Raw genomic sequence first — 17742 nt, 5'->3', positions numbered from 1 at the left:
CAGAGTGACATGGTTGACAGAAGTGGGCAGCACACAGATATGTACGGTTGGCATGGTTGGCATGAACAAAAGCTCATATACAAATGTGACAAATAGTGATGCAGCTGACATAAACAGCCAGTGTCCGGCAAGGACACAGCATGACATGACTGCCACAAACAGCCAGTGTGTGGAAAGGACACTGGGTGACATGACTGCCACCAAGAACCGGTGTATGGAAAAGACACTAAGGGGGATATGTACAATGAAGTGACGGAGCGTGTCGTTAGCCTCCTGGGATTAATGACAAGCTCCACCACTTTGGAAACTGCACACAGCAGCACACATGGAAAAAGCAAAAACGAGGAGTAATAATTCATTTCTTCTTGTTTCGCCAACTTAAGACCAGGATTTTCCTGGTCTTCATTTTGGCGCTGCCTCCTGTGAACACCATCCTTGTACATAGGGGACAGCGTCAAATACAATGGGTGTTGCAGTGGAAAGCCCACTTCAACACCCACTGCACGCCCCTTTCACGCTAAATATAGCGTGAAAGGGTGCCTTATGTAGAAGGCAGTGTTAAGCCACATTAAGTGACTTAACGCTGCCTTGTACATAAGGCAAGGCCCCTATCGCCAGAGGAACATCACAAAAAGTGACGTTCCTGTGGCGATAGGGGCTTGTACATATACCCCTAAGTGACATGACCGTCAATATGAACCAGTGTTTGAAAAAGAAAAGGGGGCATATTAACAACGGATATATCGCTGATTTTCCAGCGCTATGCGCCAGAAAAGCAGCAATCATAATTTTGCGATATTTGCAATGCGCCGCTAACATGCATTAGCGCATGTTAGCAGCAGTTTTCCTAACGCCTCGCCTTGCATCGCTAATTAGATGCAAATTAGGCGTTCCTGAGAAAAACAGCATTGCAATACGTGCTGACACGTCTTTGCCAAATTAACAAGCCGGCAGCGGACCTGCGAAGTGATGCCTGAACTCGCGCTAAACCCCCATTATCGCCTGATTTTTAACGTCTGCAAAAAAGCAGACTTAGCATTATGTCCTATGGGAAGTTAAATCCAGACTTCAGTATCAGCGAGCTCTGCCAATATCGCTGATCATTTATCTCCGGATTTCTAACATTGAAGGAGTTTTTGGCCGCTATCGCTGGATTTTTTATCGCCAATGCGCAAAGGGTTGTTAATACAGCGCTATCATGGTGATAAAATTCAGCGATAGCCAGCGATAGAAATAAGCGTGCTAAGCGCGTTTAGCGATAATTTTCGCTACATGTTTTTAATATGCCCCAAGGAGTGATATGACCGCCAGAAAGAGCCAGTGTGCAGTTTAGCACAAGGAGTGACATGATCACCTCAAAGAGCCAGTGTGTGGAAAAGACACAGAGTGACATGACCACCTCAAAGAGCCAGTGTGCAGTTTAGCACAAGGAGTGACATGACCACCTCAAAGAGCCAGTGTGTGGAAAAGACACAGAGTGACATGACCACCTCAAGGAGCCAGTGTGTGGAAAAGACACAGAGTGACATGACCACCTCAAAGAGCCAGTGTGCAGTTTAGCAGAAGGAGTGACATGACCACCTCAAAGAGCCAGTGTGTGGAAAAGACACAGAGTGACATGACCACCTCAAAGAGCCAGTGTGTGGAAAAGACACAGAGTGACATGACCACCTCAAAGAGCCAGTGTGTGGAAAAGACACAGAGTGACATGACCACCTCAAAGAGCCAGTGTGTGGAAAAGACACAGAGTGACAGGATCACCTCAAAGAGCCAGTGTATGGAAAAGACACAGAGTGACAGGATCACCTCAAAGAGCCAGTGTGTGGAAAAGACACAGAGTGACATGATCACCTCAAAGAGCCAGTGTGTGGAAAAGACACAGAGTGACATGACCACCTCAAAGAGCCAGTGTGTGGAAAAGACACAGAGTGACAGGATCACCTCAAAGAGCCAGTGTGTGGAAAAGACACAGAGTGACATGACCACCTCAAAGAGCCAGTGTGTGGAAAAGACACAGAGTGACATGACCACCTCAAAGAGCCAGTGTGTGGAAAAGACACAGAGTGACAGGATCACCTCAAAGAGCCAGTGTATGGAAAAGACACAGAGTGACATGACCACCTCAAAGAGCCAGTGTGTGGAAAAGACACAGAGTGACATGACCACCTCAAAGAGCCAGTGTGTGGAAAAGACACAGAGTGACATGACCACCTCAAAGAGCCAGTGTGTGGAAAAGACACAGAGTGACATGACCACCTCAAAGAGCCAGTTTGTGGAAAAGACACAGAGTGACAGGATCACCTCAAAGAGCCAGTGTGTGGAAAAGACACAGAGTGACATGACCACCTCAAAGAGCCAGTGTGTGGAAAAGCGCTTACCTGACAAGAAGAGGGCAATTAAGGCGCTCCAGAGCTTCGGCCCCCTCATTTTGAGAACGAAATCTCAGCTGCCTGGAGAGGGGTGTGGATGCAGCCCTGCAAAAGGAAGGGAGATTGTTACTAGATGATTCTGTGCTCACGCACCTGCGGGGACAACACGCAAAAGCAGACGGCACGCACACGTGCAGAGGGAACAAGCATCAACTGAGAGCCCACTGCCACTGGCTGGAGAGAGGGCAGTAAGCACACTTGCACGTACACAAAGACGCGTGCACAAACGCACCCATGCGGGCGCGCACATGGTCACTCGCTCATTTGTACACATGCACAGACACACCTTCCCCTGCAGGGAGCAGTGGCTTCTAAAATTACCTCTCTTGCAGCATCGAGTAACGAAGTGCAAACACAATACCTTACAGTTCTGAAAGACATTGGAAAGCTGTTTCAGCACAACGTGACAATATCTACACAATACAGAGATATTCACAGACGAAACCAGGCAACAAGTTACTGTAAAGTGCACCATGAGAGAGACGTCTACGTTAGCCCATAGCTCGGGTATGCATTTATTTATTTATTCATTCATTCATTCATATTTATACAGCACGGACATTACCCAAAGGTGCTAGAGCGCTTTACAGGAGAGATATTTCGTTGCATGGAAGTTATAGATGGTTTAAGATAAACAATTCCACCACAAGTAAATACAGGGTTTAGAACATAACTAGGTAGATCATTACATACAACAGAATGTGCAAAAGCCGTAAGAGGGCCGAGGTGTTATACAGATTGTACAAAAGGTATATATGTCCGTAAAAGGGTTGAGGGAACATACAGAATGTGCAAAAGCCGTAAGAGGGCCGAGGTAGTATACAGAGTGTACAAAATGCATATATGTTAGGTAAAGTTGAAGTAGCATACAGAGTGTGCAAACGGTAAATATGTCCGTAAAAAAAGGTTACGCAAGAAAGCAAATGACATAATGGCACTCTAGAGTCGACAGGAGAGTACGCGAGCACAGAGGGCCCGATTAACAGAACTAACTTAAGACAAAATCCTAAACTTACTACCATTTTGGTATTCACAGAAGGCACTTACTCATTTCGGTATTCACAGAAGTTAGGAGTCCTAACTTTAGGACTCCTAAATGCCTTCTGTGAATACCGAAAGTCTTAAAGTTAGGATTTTTCTCAGTTTAGGAATAGTAAAGTTAGGACTCCTAACTTTAGGACTGAGTGAATAAATCCCCTGAAGAATTCAGCGACGTTGTGTTGGATATAGGTTGGTTCTGTGTTTTGTTGCAGTCACACTGAGTTCACCTTGAAACTGCTGGGAAGGGGGTGGTGAATACGCGGGGCATTGAGAGAGGAAAGGGTATTAGATAAATAAGCAAGGTGTTTCATGGATAGGTGGTGTTCCCAAAACTGTGGTATTTCATCCAAAGAACCGTGCTGTGCATTGTGGGTAAGAAAGCCACCTCCTGAACTGCGGAATCACGACGGGCCATCAAATAGCCAGCTTGAAGCACAAGGAGTTAAACCCGCGAAGAGATAAAGCGTCACTCCATAAACGAGTAATGATATTCAATTAGGCGCTTCCTCCTAATCAGGCAGGCGTGTGTGGAAGCAGCTTCTTTTAGGAGGAACAGAAACCGAGCCCTGACAGCAAGAACATGTAGAAACGTATTTCACCACCACTAGATGGTGCCAGATTGCAAGGAAAGGCCAGGATAGCGCTCTTTACAATAGTGACCAGGGAGTGGTTTTACCCCTTGAGTGCCCATGACGAGATGGTCTCGTCATGGGCCGCGGTTGCGCTGTGCCCATGACGAGACTATCTCGTCATGAGCCCCGCCCGCTAATGAAACGCCCGGCACAGGGCGTGGAAAGGGCGGGGCACTCAAGGGGTTAAAGGTTAATCGCAGCTGCCAAATACCCACACAGTTCGTGGAAAAACAAGCATTTGCAATGCAATCGGTCTGCATTTGTGAAAATGAGAGCTCTTGGCGTTGAAAACGACGATGTATTTTACTTTTGTTTTTATTTGCAGTGGAGTGATAATATTTGCACAGTGCTATTGCTTTTTGTATTATTTGAATAATTTCTGTTCATTAAAATTTAAATTTGTAATTATTACTAAAAGAGTGCAACAGTAACAAAGAGTTTCTAAATAGTAAGGAGCAGATTTACGTTCCCTGGCGCATCCCTGCAAATCAGCAGGGATGCGCCAGGGAAGATGCGTCATGCAAGTTTGCCCTTGCGCCAACGCAGATGCGCCGGATTTACAATGCGGTGCATCGTGGCGCAAGGACGAGCAGATGCGTCACGCATCTGCTGGCGTAAGGTTGGCGCAGTGCTGAAGTTGTGTCGCAAGCGCGACGCAACTCCAGCACTGTTCCAACCTGCCCTATCCCTAACATGGTGCTTCACGCCTTACGCCTGCTTGAAGCAGGCATAAGGATTTGACGCACCAGCGTCGGAAGAGTGACTGCATGAAATCTTGTAGATTTCACTGCGTCACTTTTCCGAGGCTTTTTCCGACGTGACGCCCACCCTGCATACATTAATCAATCAATCATAATACTTGTATAGCGTGCTACTCACCCGGAAGGGTCTCAAGGCGCTTGGGGGAGGGGGTCCGCTACTGCTCGAACAGCCAGGTCTTGAGTTGTCTCCTGAAGGCGAGGTGGTCCTGGGTCAGCCGAAGGTGGATGGGCAGGGAGTTAAATGTCTTGGCCGCCAGGTAGGAGAAGGACCGGCCTCCGGCGGTGGCTCTTCGGATGCGTGGTGCGAGGGCGAGGCTAGTAGATCGTAGCTGGCGGGTGGGCGTGTAGAAGGTCAGGCGGTCGTTGAGGTACTTGGGGCCCAGGTCGTGGAGAGACTTGTGTGCGTGGGTGAGGAGCCTGAACGTGATCCTCTTGTTGACGGGGAGCCAGTGCAGGTCCCTCAGGTGGCTGGAGATGTGGCTGCGTCGGGGGATGTCCAGGATGAGTCGGGCGGAGGCGTTCTGGATTCGTTGGAGTCTTTTCTGTAGCTTGGCTGTGGTCCCGGCGTAGAGGGTGTTTCCGTAGTCCAGACGGCTGGTGACGAGGGCCTGGGTGACCGTCTTCCTGGTTTCGGTCGGGATCCATCGGAAGATCTTGCGAAGCATGCGAAGGGTGTGAAAACATGATGAGGAGACGGCGTTGACTTGTCTGGTCATCGAGAGGGAGGAGTCCAGGATGAAGCCCAGGTTGCGTGCGTGGTCTGTTGGCTTGGGAGCGGTGCCCAGGGCTGGGGGCCACCAGGAGTCGTCCCATGCGGAGGGCGATGGTCCCAGGATGAGGACTTCCGTCTTGTCTGAGTTAAGTTTCAGGCGGCTGTTCTTCATCCATTCGGCGACGTCTTTCATCCCTTCGTGTAGGCTGGTTCTGGCGGTGTTGGGGTCTCTGGTGAGGGAGAGGATCAGCTGGGTGTCGTCGGCGTAGGAGATGATGTTGAGGTTGTGTTGGCGTGCGATGGCAGCAAGGGGTCTCATGTAGACGTTGAAGAGGGTGGGGCTGAGTGACGATCCTTGCGGGACGCCGCAGATGACTTCGGCGGCCTCGGAACGAAACGGGGGGAGGCGGACTCTCTGTGTTCTTCCGGCGAGGAACAAGATGATCCACTCCAGTGCCTTCTCTTGGATGCCGGTGTTGCTGAGGCGTTGGATTAGGGTGTGGTGGCAGACAGTGTCGAATGCTGCAGAGAGGTCCAGGAGGATGAGTGCCGCTGTTTCTCCGTTGTCGAGCAGGGCTCGGATGTCGTCGGTGGCTGCGATGAGGGCAGTCTCAGTGCTGTGGTTGGCTCTGAAACCGGACTGCGAGGGGTCGAGGGAGCCGTTCGACTCGAGGAAGGCGGCAAGCTGTCTGTTGACGATCTTCTCGATGACTTTGGCAGGAAAAGGAAGGAGCGAGATGGGGCGGAGGTTTTTGAGGTCAGTGGGGTCCGCAGTAGGTTTCTTAATACGCAGGTTTAATGTGGCGCAGGGCTTTACAACGTGACGCATCTCCCTAGATGCGTCACGTTGTAAATCTGTCGCAGCATGGCGCTAGCTTTGTGCCGCCGCTGCGTCACCAAAGTGATGCAACGGCGGCGCCAATGTGGCACACGGGGCTTATAAATCTGCTCCAAAGAATGAAAAATGAAGCGCCATATTATCAAGGAACGGCGATAACATTATTGCCGCTTTACCGGCAGGAAACTGCCGCTAAAGCGGTGATAATCGGCTTGATAATATGTCAATTCCCATAGAAGCCCAGGTTCTGGTGTGAACATGGGCATCTATGGGAATTCACAAGGGCATATTATCAAGCCCATTATCGCCGCTTTAGGAGCAGTTTCCTGCCGCTAAAGCAGCGATAATGTTATCGCCGTTTCTTGATAATATGGCCCAACATATTTAACAAGTTTTTAAAGGATGGCTTTTGCAGTTTGAAAAGTTACATAAATAATGCTAGATTTAAATATCGTTACTATAGGTGAATAAAATCTGATAACAATTCGGTGTGATTTAGCTTGGTAAGACTTGAATTCAATAACATCTCGTAGTAGTAAACAAAGCAAGCAAAGCTTTTACCATTGTTAGGAAAACGCAGGAGGGTAATCTGAATTTTTTGGCTCAAGTTGGAACGGAAAAAGCGTTGTGGTATAGTGAGCAGTAGAGCGTTCGGCAAAATGGTAAAGTAGGCGCTATTCTTATCGAGGTCCTCATCATAAACTTTATTCAGTTTAATCCAAAACATCAAAGTATACATAATCAGTAAATAACAATCATTGAGTAAAATGGACTTACTCAACTTCCAAATAAAAACACACACATTAAAACCTCCATAAAACAGTTTAAAAACTACAAAAAATAACATGCTCTTGTGTTTTTAAAGTGCTTTGTGTAATTAATTAGTGCTAGTAAAAATGTCCCTTATAGCAAACATCCAAGCTGCCCTGGGCATGGAATCCGTTAGCTCCACTCCTATTTAGGACTTCGCTCGGAGACTCACAATAATTGCCTGACTCCAGCGCGGTCCACAAACGCAGCCAGTACATCCAGGGTTTTAGTGAGCTCACATTCCCAATTCCTGTCATCCCAAGATTGAAAAACAATGGGATCAGTGAGGTGCTATCCGGCACAGAGACGAGGGATCTGATGTATGCATTCTCACACACTGGCAACTTGTGCGTGCCAACATAGCCCCATATCTTTGCCCCGTACAATGCCACATTTTGAGCTTTCACCCAATAGACCTCCAGAGCGGGGACTATAGACCAAGGCTGGGTGTGTCTATGAGAACATATTATGGGTTTGGATTTATGACATAGGGTAAAGTACATTTTGTCAAGTTGTGGTTCCCAACCAAGCGTGCCAGTCAACCTAACCCCAAGATAATCAAAGGTGGTCACCCTCTCTAATGGTTTCTCAGCTATTCTCACTGCTCTTGTTCAGCCCTTACTCTTTCCGTAAACCATAAACTTGGTTTTATCTGCATTTAATCCCAAGCCCCTATATACATAAAAAGCCCGAAATCTATCTAGTAGTTTCTGAAGGCCCATCGGGTTCCTGGAAATAAGTAGAGAATCATCTGCGAACAGCAAAATTGGTGTTTTCTTGCCATTCAGAACTGGATAATTGTTTGCACAGTCGCTCGGTTTATGAACTACTTCATTAACATAATGTGGGTGTGAGTACTCATCCTTGGCGCACCCCGCACTGGATAGGAATCTTGGTGGTTAGTTCGCCCTGTTTCCCCCACCGAACATGTGCATGATCTGTCTCATGCAGCCTTGCCAGCAGGTTTACCAGATTTACAGGGGCTCCCATCCCTAGCAGAACTTTCCAGAGCAATTCTCGGGGTACAAGATCGAAAGCAGCACGTAGATCGACAAAGGCTACTTAGAATTTGTGTTTTTTTCACTGTACATCTTTCCAAGTAACTAATGAGAACCTAAAGACCTGGTTGCATGCGCTGGTTTTAATGCAAAAACTAGCTTGATAAGGTGACAAGGTCTCAGGGCTTGCCTAGCAATATGTTTTGGCAAATTATCTATTAAGCTAACAGGCCTATTGTTTGAAGGAACTGAGGCATCTCCTTTCTTGTAAATGGCAGTTATCTGCGACCCTCTCCAAGGGCCAAATGTAGGTGGGCTAATACCGGTCGGTAACGGCCGAAAATCGGTAAAATTTCCGTTACCGACCGGTATTTAGCCCTTTGAGATGTAGGAGGCTGGATTGAAGGATTCGGTAATTTACCGATTCAGTATTTTAAGAAATCGGTAAAATACCAAATCGGTAAATTACCGAATCCTTAAATCCTATGTAGGGAGCACTCAAGTGAGTGCATTTTTGGTTTAAGGATTCGTTATTTACCACCAACTACAAGTTGATGGTAAATACTGAATACCTTTTCAAAAGCAATTTTGTGCTTTTTTAAAAGTGCCATGTGGCAGACATACGTGCGCCACATGGGCACACATGCACGATTCAGGGGTGCAACAGGGTGTCAATGTGAGACCCTGCCACCCTTGAATATGCTCCCCCTATTACTGATTCAGTATTTACCGAATCGGTAATAGTGAATGGCTTCCCATTCATTCCTATGGGCCTCCAGGCCCATAGGAATGAATGGGAAGGTATGCCTTATTACCGATTCGGTAAATACCGAATCGGTAATAACGAATATTACCGAATCGGTAAAATTTACAGATTTTTTACCTACATTCTATTTACCGATTCTTAAATACCGAATCGGTAAAATTCAGTATTTAGGAATCGGTAAAGAGAAATTACCTACATATGGCCCCAAGTCTCTGGGATTTCTCCCCCATCAGCTACAGCACTGGACAAAAGGTGAATATGTGGGCCCATGCTAGGGGCTAAGATTTGAAGAGATCACCTGGTATACGGTCAGGCCCGGGGGCCTTTGCTGTTTTGAATCTGTCTATAGCCTTGAGAGTATCACCCAAACTGAAAGAATGGGTCACTATTACTGTCACCGGAGGCCGTACCACTAGATGGATGTTTGGCTGGGCCACCGGTAACATCCTCAGGGGGAACAACTTCTCCCTTGTCATAAAGCGTGGTCAAATGGTCAACCCATTCCGCAGGCTGGATGTAATAACAAGGAGTAGTACCACCTTCCAGGCGGCCATGGGCTATAATGTGCCAGAACCAGCGATTATCATTACACCGGGCAGCAGCCAGCAAGTCCTGCCAATGCGTATCGGCAGGGCCGGACTGGGAACCACAACCGGCCCTGGCAAAGTGCTCGGCCGGCCCCCCACGCGGGGGGTGCCGCCAAGCTTTTTGCCAGGGCTGGTTTTCGGCCGATTTTGTTACAGGGACGATTTTGCAAAAAAAACGGTCCTGTAACGAAAACGGCCCCCAGGGGCCCAAAACCGGCCCCCACCCGTGCGGCGCACCGGGGGTTGCCCGGTGCCCGCTACAGCCAGGCCAGCCCTGCGTATCGGCCCAATCACGCTTAGCTCTAAGAGGGGCAGATTTATATCTATTTCATGCTAGTACCACATCTAGGCGACCATCCTCTTGGCTGACCATCTTCATCTCATGCTGTTCCTGTTTGCACTCCAGGTTGAACCATATATGTTTCCTCCTTTCGAAGCGTTTCTTTTCCCAGCTGGTTTTGTTAGAAACACAGCTTTCAATGTCTCGAAGAAATCTCTATGGGCTTTTAGAATTAGCTCAGGTGATAAGATGTCTTTATCTACGCTGGTAAAATATTGTAAGAATAAATCATATAATTTTCTCTCCTCTTGGATCTTAGGCCAAGATACTCTTCTAAGATTGTTTGTTAGTAGGGGTTTTTGTGGTGTTGATTGGCTTCCAGAGAGTCCCCTTTTGAGAGGAGTACCTCCCATAGATAAAATCTGGGTGTTGTGACCGCTATCGGGCCGAAAAGGACTATCATGTCACCCAGCAGTTGCCAAATTCTAACGTGCACCAGGATGTAATCAATAACACTAAGACTAAAACCTCTCTTGAAGGGAGTCTGCCTGGTGGGGTCTGATCGAGCCCTACCATTGCAAGTCCTTAGACTCCTCCCAACGATCAGTGACGTAAGCTGGAAGGCTGGATAAGAAGAGCGGTGGCAGCGGGCTTTAAGTGTTAGGTTGGGATTCCCCAGAACTAATTTCCGTTCTCGGTCAGAAGACTGATTTAAGGAGATGGTTCAAACGTAACTTTGAAATCCCCTGCCACCAAAATGTTGGTCTGGTGCTCATGAGTAAGGACCAGATCATCTAACATGGTCAAAACTGGTGAATCTGCTCCTGAGAAAGCAGACCTCGTGTAAACATTAAAAAAATAGTCAAAACTAACCCTGGGGGACTAGTGATCTGGATCCCCATGAGATCATAGGATTTAATCAGCAATGGTTTAGGGCACAAGCAGTGGAATTCTTTACAAACCCAGCTTGGCCTCCGCGGGCTCTTCCTGGTTTCATTGCAGCTGGTGCTTCCACACTCTATGTGGTGTAGCCATTAATGAATACCCTGTCAACAGCCCATGTCTCTTGGAAGATGCAAACGCCATTTCCTCCAATAAAAGTAAACCACCCTGGGTCAGAGAGTTTTTGAGTAAATCCCTGCCAAATTCCAGGAAATAATGGACAGGCTAGAATGAACTTCAGGGTCTACCGCAACGGTACAAGAAGAGACCCCGTCTTCAAACATATAATTAGCATCGCTGTTAAAATTAACTTTATTAGGCCCCCACTTCTTATTATTTGCATTAAAAGAGGTGGTAGCTGAGACATCATTGGGCTTTTTAAATGAATAAAACCTTGTAGATTGGCATGCGTTGTTTGAAGATTACCCTGGGGTGAAGAGATTCTCAGGAACAGGAGTAAGCTCTTGGACAATAAGATTCTCAACAAATGGAACGGTTGGGGAGAGGAGTTGGCCTAACGGCTAGGGCGCTCGACCTCGGAACTGGGTTCGAGTCTCGGTAATGACGCTGAACATCCTGTGATTCTGGGCAAATCATTTAATCTCCCTGTGCCTAACAAAAAAATGAATGTGTGTCCTCGTGTAACGTAACTGGTGCTATGTAAAGCGCTCTGATACCTGATTGGATTCGGGTCAAGTTCACGCTATATAAAACTGCAAAAAAAAAATGCCTACAGCCACTCTTAGGGCAGTAGAACTGGACATTCCAAGAAAGTTGCAGGATTTAAACTCGGCATTAGAAGAGTTGATGCAAGTTCGAAGAGTTGAAACGCTATCAGGCCCAGCTCCAGTCTGTCTGTAAGAATCCTCAGGTATTGAACGGATTAGTTGGGTTACAGGATGAGTGAACGCCTCAAGTCAATCGATATCTATCAGTGGTATTGGCATACTCGCTCTATGCTGGGCCGCGGAGAGCAAGTCAGTACCGGCTCTACAATATTTCAACGGAATGCTAGAATTGTTGGGCTACACCCATATCAAGGGCAACCAAATGATCCCCCTATCTTCAATCACCTGGAGTTGCTTTATTGTAGGGGATAATAAAGGGTTCAAGCTCTCCCACCTCAGCCATCAGCTCCATGATCCAAGAGATACAACCAGCGTTAGAAGGACTGGAAGGAACTGCTGCAGCGGTGGAAGGACAGGTAGAAGAGAGTAGTGATTTGTCGGTTACCGCAAGGGAGGACGTCTCCAAGGGAGGAAGTAGGTAATGAAATAGTAGCTGGAGTAGAAGATTTATTTAGGGCCCCATTGAGTGGTGCTATCTGATTTTTATAATTCAAAACATGTTGGGAATTTGTAGCTTTTGTGGATTTGAAGTGACCGTCACGGGCAGGCAGCAGTGGGATGCACTGGGTCAAGATTTAACAATTCTTAGCACTCAACAAAAAGGTCGTCTATACGATCAATTACACAATGACCTCCTGCCGCTCTTAATTCTTTTTTAGTTTTCTTCGTTTTTCTTGGACCACGTACACCCTCTCCTGCCTTTTGCCCATGTTTGTTGACAAAATATAGGGAAAAGAGGGTTAAGAGAAGGAAGAGAAAATTTGCAATAGTTGAATGCTGACAAGTTCCCTATCCCAGAAAAAGAATTAGCCACTACAAATATCATGCAATTAGTAAAACAGTTTGTCCCTTGCAAATGTGGCAGTACATTTGCTAGGAGATATCATAGAGGGGGCACCCCTGCCTCTTCCTGGCGCTGACGGGTGCAGGACAGGCCCGCGCTTTACCAGGATCCAGTGTGCTTCCATGGGACCAGGAGCCTGGGTCATGAGATATCATGGATAGGGCTTGCACTACTAGTGATATGTACCTCATTATCTACTTAGGAACCCCTGCTTCTCTACCCTCGGACTAGGAAGGGGGGTCGCTCCTTTCAGGTGGTTGTGTGAAAATTATGGAATACTCTCCCTCTTGCTCTCAGACAGGAAAAGGAGCTTTTCAATTTTAGACGTCAGCTTAAGACCTGGCTGTTCCAGCAGTAACGATGGTCTTTGAGGTTCAGAATGTACACTATCTCTTTTCCAAGGGGGTCTTTCGGCGCCGGGACACTCCTCGGAGTAGCCGTGCGCTATATAAATCCACCATAACATTTAAATTAACATATGGAGCCTGTGTGCTGCGTACAGTGCAATGCTCCCCTGAGACCAAGAGGCTGTGTCATGAGATATCATGTATACGGCTTCCAAGACTGGCCACCACAAGGGGGCACCTCTCATTGTTTATTAGGAGCCCCTGCTTCCCTACCGTGTTCCCCATCTGGAGCCCATGTGCTGTGTTCAGTGCGATGCTGTCCTGAAACCAAGAGCCTGGGTCCTCAGACACCATGGCTCGGACTTCCAGAGATGGCCACCAGAAGTGGACACCTTTCATTATCTGTTAGAGACCCCCTGCTTCCCTACCACGATCCAGTGTACCGTCTACAGTGTAATGCTTCCATAGGCCCAAGAGCCTGGGTCATGAAATATCATGGATAGGGCTTCCAGAGCTAGTGGCATGTAACTCAATATCTACTTAGAAACCCCAGCTTCTGTACCCTACTTCCCCATCTGGAGCCTGTGTGCTGTGTACAGTGCGATGCTCGCCTGAGACCAAGAGTCTGGGTACTCGTACGCCATGGCTAGGATCCAGAGCTGGCCACCAGAAGTGGGCACCTTTCATTATCTATTAGAGACCCCCTGCTTCCCTACCTTGCTTCCCCACCACGATCCAGTGATCCGTCTACAGTGGAATGCTTCCATAGGACCAAGAGCCTGGGTCATGAAATATCATGGATAGGGCTTCCAGAGCTAGTGGCATGTAACTCAATATCTACTTAGAAACCCCAGCTTCTGTACCCCACTTCCCCATCTGGAGCCTGTGTGCTGTGTACAGTGTGATGCTCGCCTGAGACCAAGAGTCTGGGTCCTCATACGCCATGGCTAGGGATCCAAAGCTGGCCACCAGAAGTGGGCACCTCTCATTATCTATTAGAGACCCCCTGCTTCCCTACCTTGCTTCCCCATCTGGAGCCTATGTACCGTGAACAGTGCAATGCTCCCCTGGAACCGAGAGCCTGGGCCAGGAGACCCTGGATAGAGCTTCCAGAGCTGACCAGTGTCCACCTTTAATTATCTATTTGGAGCCCCTGCTTCCATACCGTGTTCCCTCATCTGGAGCCCATGTGCGGTGTATAGTGCAGTACTCTCCTGAAACCAAGAGCCTGGGTCCTCAGACACCATGTAGGGCTTCCAGAGCTGGCTACCAGAGTGGGCACCTCTCAATATCTATTCGAGACCACTTGCTTCCCTACCTTGCTTCCTCGCCTGGACCCTTTGTATCCTGTACAGTGCAATGCTCCCCTGGGACAAAGACCCTGGTCATCAGACACCAAGGCTAGGGCTTCCAGAGGTGGCTACCAGAAGTGGCCACATCTCATTATCAACTTGGGAGCCCCTGCTTCCTTACCTTGCTTCCCCATCTGTAGCTTATGTGTTGTGTATGATGCAATGCTCCCCTAGGACAAAGAGACTCGGTCATGAAACGCCATGGAGGTGGTTTCCAGAGCTGGCCAGTGGCCACCAGAAGTGGGCACCTCTCATTACCAGTTGGGGGTCCCTGCTTCCCTAACCAATTACCTGTGTGACGTGTACAGAGTAATGCTGCTGTGGGACCAAGAGCTGGATCATCCGACATCACAAATTAGGTTATTTAGACATTGTGCCTGACAGCACTTATGCTATTGTCTTGCCCACTGCTCAGTCTTAGCGCTTCACTGCTCAGTCCTAATGCCTAATGTCTCGGTCCTAGCGCCTCACCCCTCAGTCAGAGCGTCTTACCCCTCAGTCCTAGTGCCTCACTGCTGAGTCTTGGCACCTCACGGCTCAGTCCTAGTGCCTCTCCCCTCAGTCCTAGTGCCTCTCCCCTCAGTCCTAGTGCCTCACCCCTCAGTCTTAGTGCCTCACCCCTCAGTCCTAGTGCCTCACCGCTGAGTTTTAGCACCTTACAGTTCAGTCCTAGCACCTCACCCCTCAGTCATAGCGCCTTACCCCTCAGTCCTAGCGCCTTAACCCTCAGTCCTAGTGCCTCACCGCTGAGTCCTAGCACCTCACCGCTCAGTCCTAGAGCCTCACCACTCAGTCCTAGTGCCTTACCCCTCAGTCCTATCGCCTCACCGCTGAGTCTTAGCACCTCACGGCTCAGTCCTAGAGCCTCACGGCTCAGTCCCAGTGCCTCACCCCTCACTCCTAGTGCCTCACCGCTGAGTTTTAGCACCTTACAGTTCAGTCCTAGCACCTCACCGCTCAGTCCTAGTGCTTCAACACTCAGTCCTAGCGCCTTACCCCTCAGTCCTAGTGCCTCACCGCTGAGTCTTAGCACCTCATGGCTCAGTCCTAGAGCCTCACCACTCAGTCCTAGTGCCTTACCCCTCAGTCCTAGTGCCTTACCCCTCAGTCCTAGTGCCTCGCGGCTGAGTCCTAGCACCTCACCCCTCAGTCCTAGCACCTTACTCCTCAGTCCTAGCACCTCATCGCAGAGTCCTAGCGCCTCACTGCTCAGTCCTTGAGTCTCACTGCTCAGTCCTAGTGCCTCACCGCCCAGTCCTATCGCCTCACCCCGTTGTCCCAGCACCTCAAGACAGGGCTGAAATCTGTGTAGCTGTTTATGGTGTAGATGTTGCAGGCCCCCTGCTGCCTGGACTTGTGTCTCATCAGAGAGAGGCAGGAGTGCAGGATGAGGGAAGACACAGTGTCTCCCCTTCATCACCTGTGGTCTGGCGTCTGTCCCTCCCCGACCTATGTGTCCTCATCTCAATGACTCCCTCTGCGTCAATGCTGCTCTTGCTCTGTGGATTTGTGTCCACCGGTAGTCTGGCCGACCATGGGGGGCTGTGATCGGACCACGCGGATCATGTCATTCTCGATAATAGTTCATTGCAAAGACTAAAAGTGAGAAATACAAAACAGCATCAAAAGAATCCTTTTTGAAGTTTTGAAATAACCTTTGTGAAGGATGTTCTTGATGGACTAAAAGCTGCGTACACCTATTTCGCTAAAGAGTGACTTTCTAATAATTGCCTCAGTAACTCAGGCACCGCTGTCATAAACTGCAGTCATACCTGGCGAGTGCTGATAATTATTTGTGGCACAGAATACTCTTTAATTAACTGAGTCCTCTTACTCAATCTCCTCGTTCACGCCCTTCGAACTCTCATTACTTAATACCATGACATCAGACATCTTGATATTCATGGTAGCAGTGACTCGATTTTGGTGACCTGGTGGCGGCAACGTGATGACCTGGTGGTGGTGATTGAATAGCAGTGACCCAGTGGTGGTGACCCGGTGTCAGTGACCTGGTGGTTGTGATCCAATGGCGGTGAGCTGGTGGTGACCCAGTAGTGGTCCCCTGGTGGTGGTGATTGAATGGTGGTGACCCAGTAGTGGTGACCTGAGGTCAGTGACCTGGTGGTTGTGATCCAATGGCGGTGAGCCAGTGGTGATCCAGTGGCGGTGACTCAGTAGTGGTCCCCTGATGGTGGTTATCCAATGGCGGTGACCCAGTGGTGGTGACATGGGGTCGGTGACCTAGTGGTGTTGACCTGGTGGTGGTGGTGACCCAGTAGCGGTGACCCAGTGATGGTGACCCAGTGGTGGTCCCCTTGTCGTGGTGATCCAATGGCGGTGACCAAGTGGTAGTGACCGGGGGTTGGTGGTCTGGTGATGTTAACCTGGTGGTGGTGACCCAGTAGCGGTGATCTTGTGGTGGTGATCCAGCAGTGGTGATCTAGTGGTGGTGATCCAATGGTGGTGACCGGGGGTCAGTGATCTGGTGATGTTAACCTGGTGGTGGTGACCCAGTAGCGGTGACCTGGTGGTGGTGACCCAGCAGTGGTGATCTAGTGGTGATCTAGTAGTGGTGATCCAATGGTGGTGACCTGGTAGTGGTGACCTGGTAGTGGGTATTCTGTATTGGTGATCCAGTGGTGGCTACCCAATAGCAGCGATCTGGTGGTGGTGACCCGGAAGTGGTGACACAGTGGCTGTGACCTGGTCCATGTCCTGCCTCCTGACCCTCACTGTCCTATATTCATACAGGCTGCTCCTGTCCTTGCATCATCCTTCTTATCCCAGAAAAATGTCCTCCTCTGTGCCCGAAGACTTCCAAAGTGAACCAGTCACCAGACACCCTCAGCTGAGGGAGGTACCACCATGGTGGATTAAACAGGCACAAAGCAAAGCTCAGGAGGTATGTTGTGTTTTTTGGGGTTACTGTGGACAGTACTTTGCTCTTTGTGGCCTCAAGGTACTAGAGTTTGAAATAGAACACCCGGGGCATATTACGATAAGTGCCCTGGAAGCACAGCAGGCATTTCAGCCCTCTCCTTGCGTCACTGGGGCACTTTGGTATTATAAAAGGGGCCACAGATGCTTAAATGGCTCCTTCCACAATGCAGACTGTACTGTGCACATTTTGCGCGGTTGATCTCAAAGAGAAGCTACCTTTGCTCCAGCGTCGTATTGCAGATGTGGGATAGAGGCAAAGACACCTCTAGGAGGCGTACTGACAGTGCACCAGATAGAGGAAGATCTTTACGAGGAGGTCGCCCATTGAAGAGGAGAAACAGGTTCCATGGGAGGTCCCAGATATTCCCCCGCTGGTGGATCCAGTCACTCAATGCAGTGCACAGCCTCTGCACATGTGTTTGTAATACGGCATGGGCAAAGAGGCAAAGAAAGCACGTCCTACGCAAATGAGAGAACAGCCCCTCCATTTGCATTGGAGCACATGTGTGCCAGTGTGATCTGTATTACAGAAGGATTTACGCAATTGTCTGTGTCCCTCTTCTTGACAGCCCATTATTGTAAAAGAGCCCTAGGTGTTCAAGAGTAGAACCTCTG

General features: G+C 48.8%; 1 long non-coding RNA gene across 1 annotated transcript in view; it reads right to left on the bottom strand.

Annotated features, from left to right (window-relative positions):
• Positions 1 to 17742, bottom strand: part of LOC146835415 (uncharacterized) — a 53527-nt gene that overhangs the window by 17273 nt on the left and 18512 nt on the right. The window contains exon 2 of the long non-coding RNA XR_014960438.1: positions 2379 to 2474. This is a non-coding gene — a long non-coding RNA (uncharacterized LOC146835415). The remainder of the gene's footprint in view (positions 1 to 2378; positions 2475 to 17742) is intronic.

The sequence above is a fragment of the Triturus cristatus genome, chromosome 4_2, assembly GCF_964204655.1.
Source record: "Triturus cristatus chromosome 4_2, aTriCri1.1, whole genome shotgun sequence".
NCBI classification, from domain to species: domain Eukaryota; kingdom Metazoa; phylum Chordata; class Amphibia; order Caudata; family Salamandridae; genus Triturus; species Triturus cristatus.
Note: the sequence above shows the minus strand (reverse complement) of the source record. Positions and strands in the feature narration are given on the sequence as shown.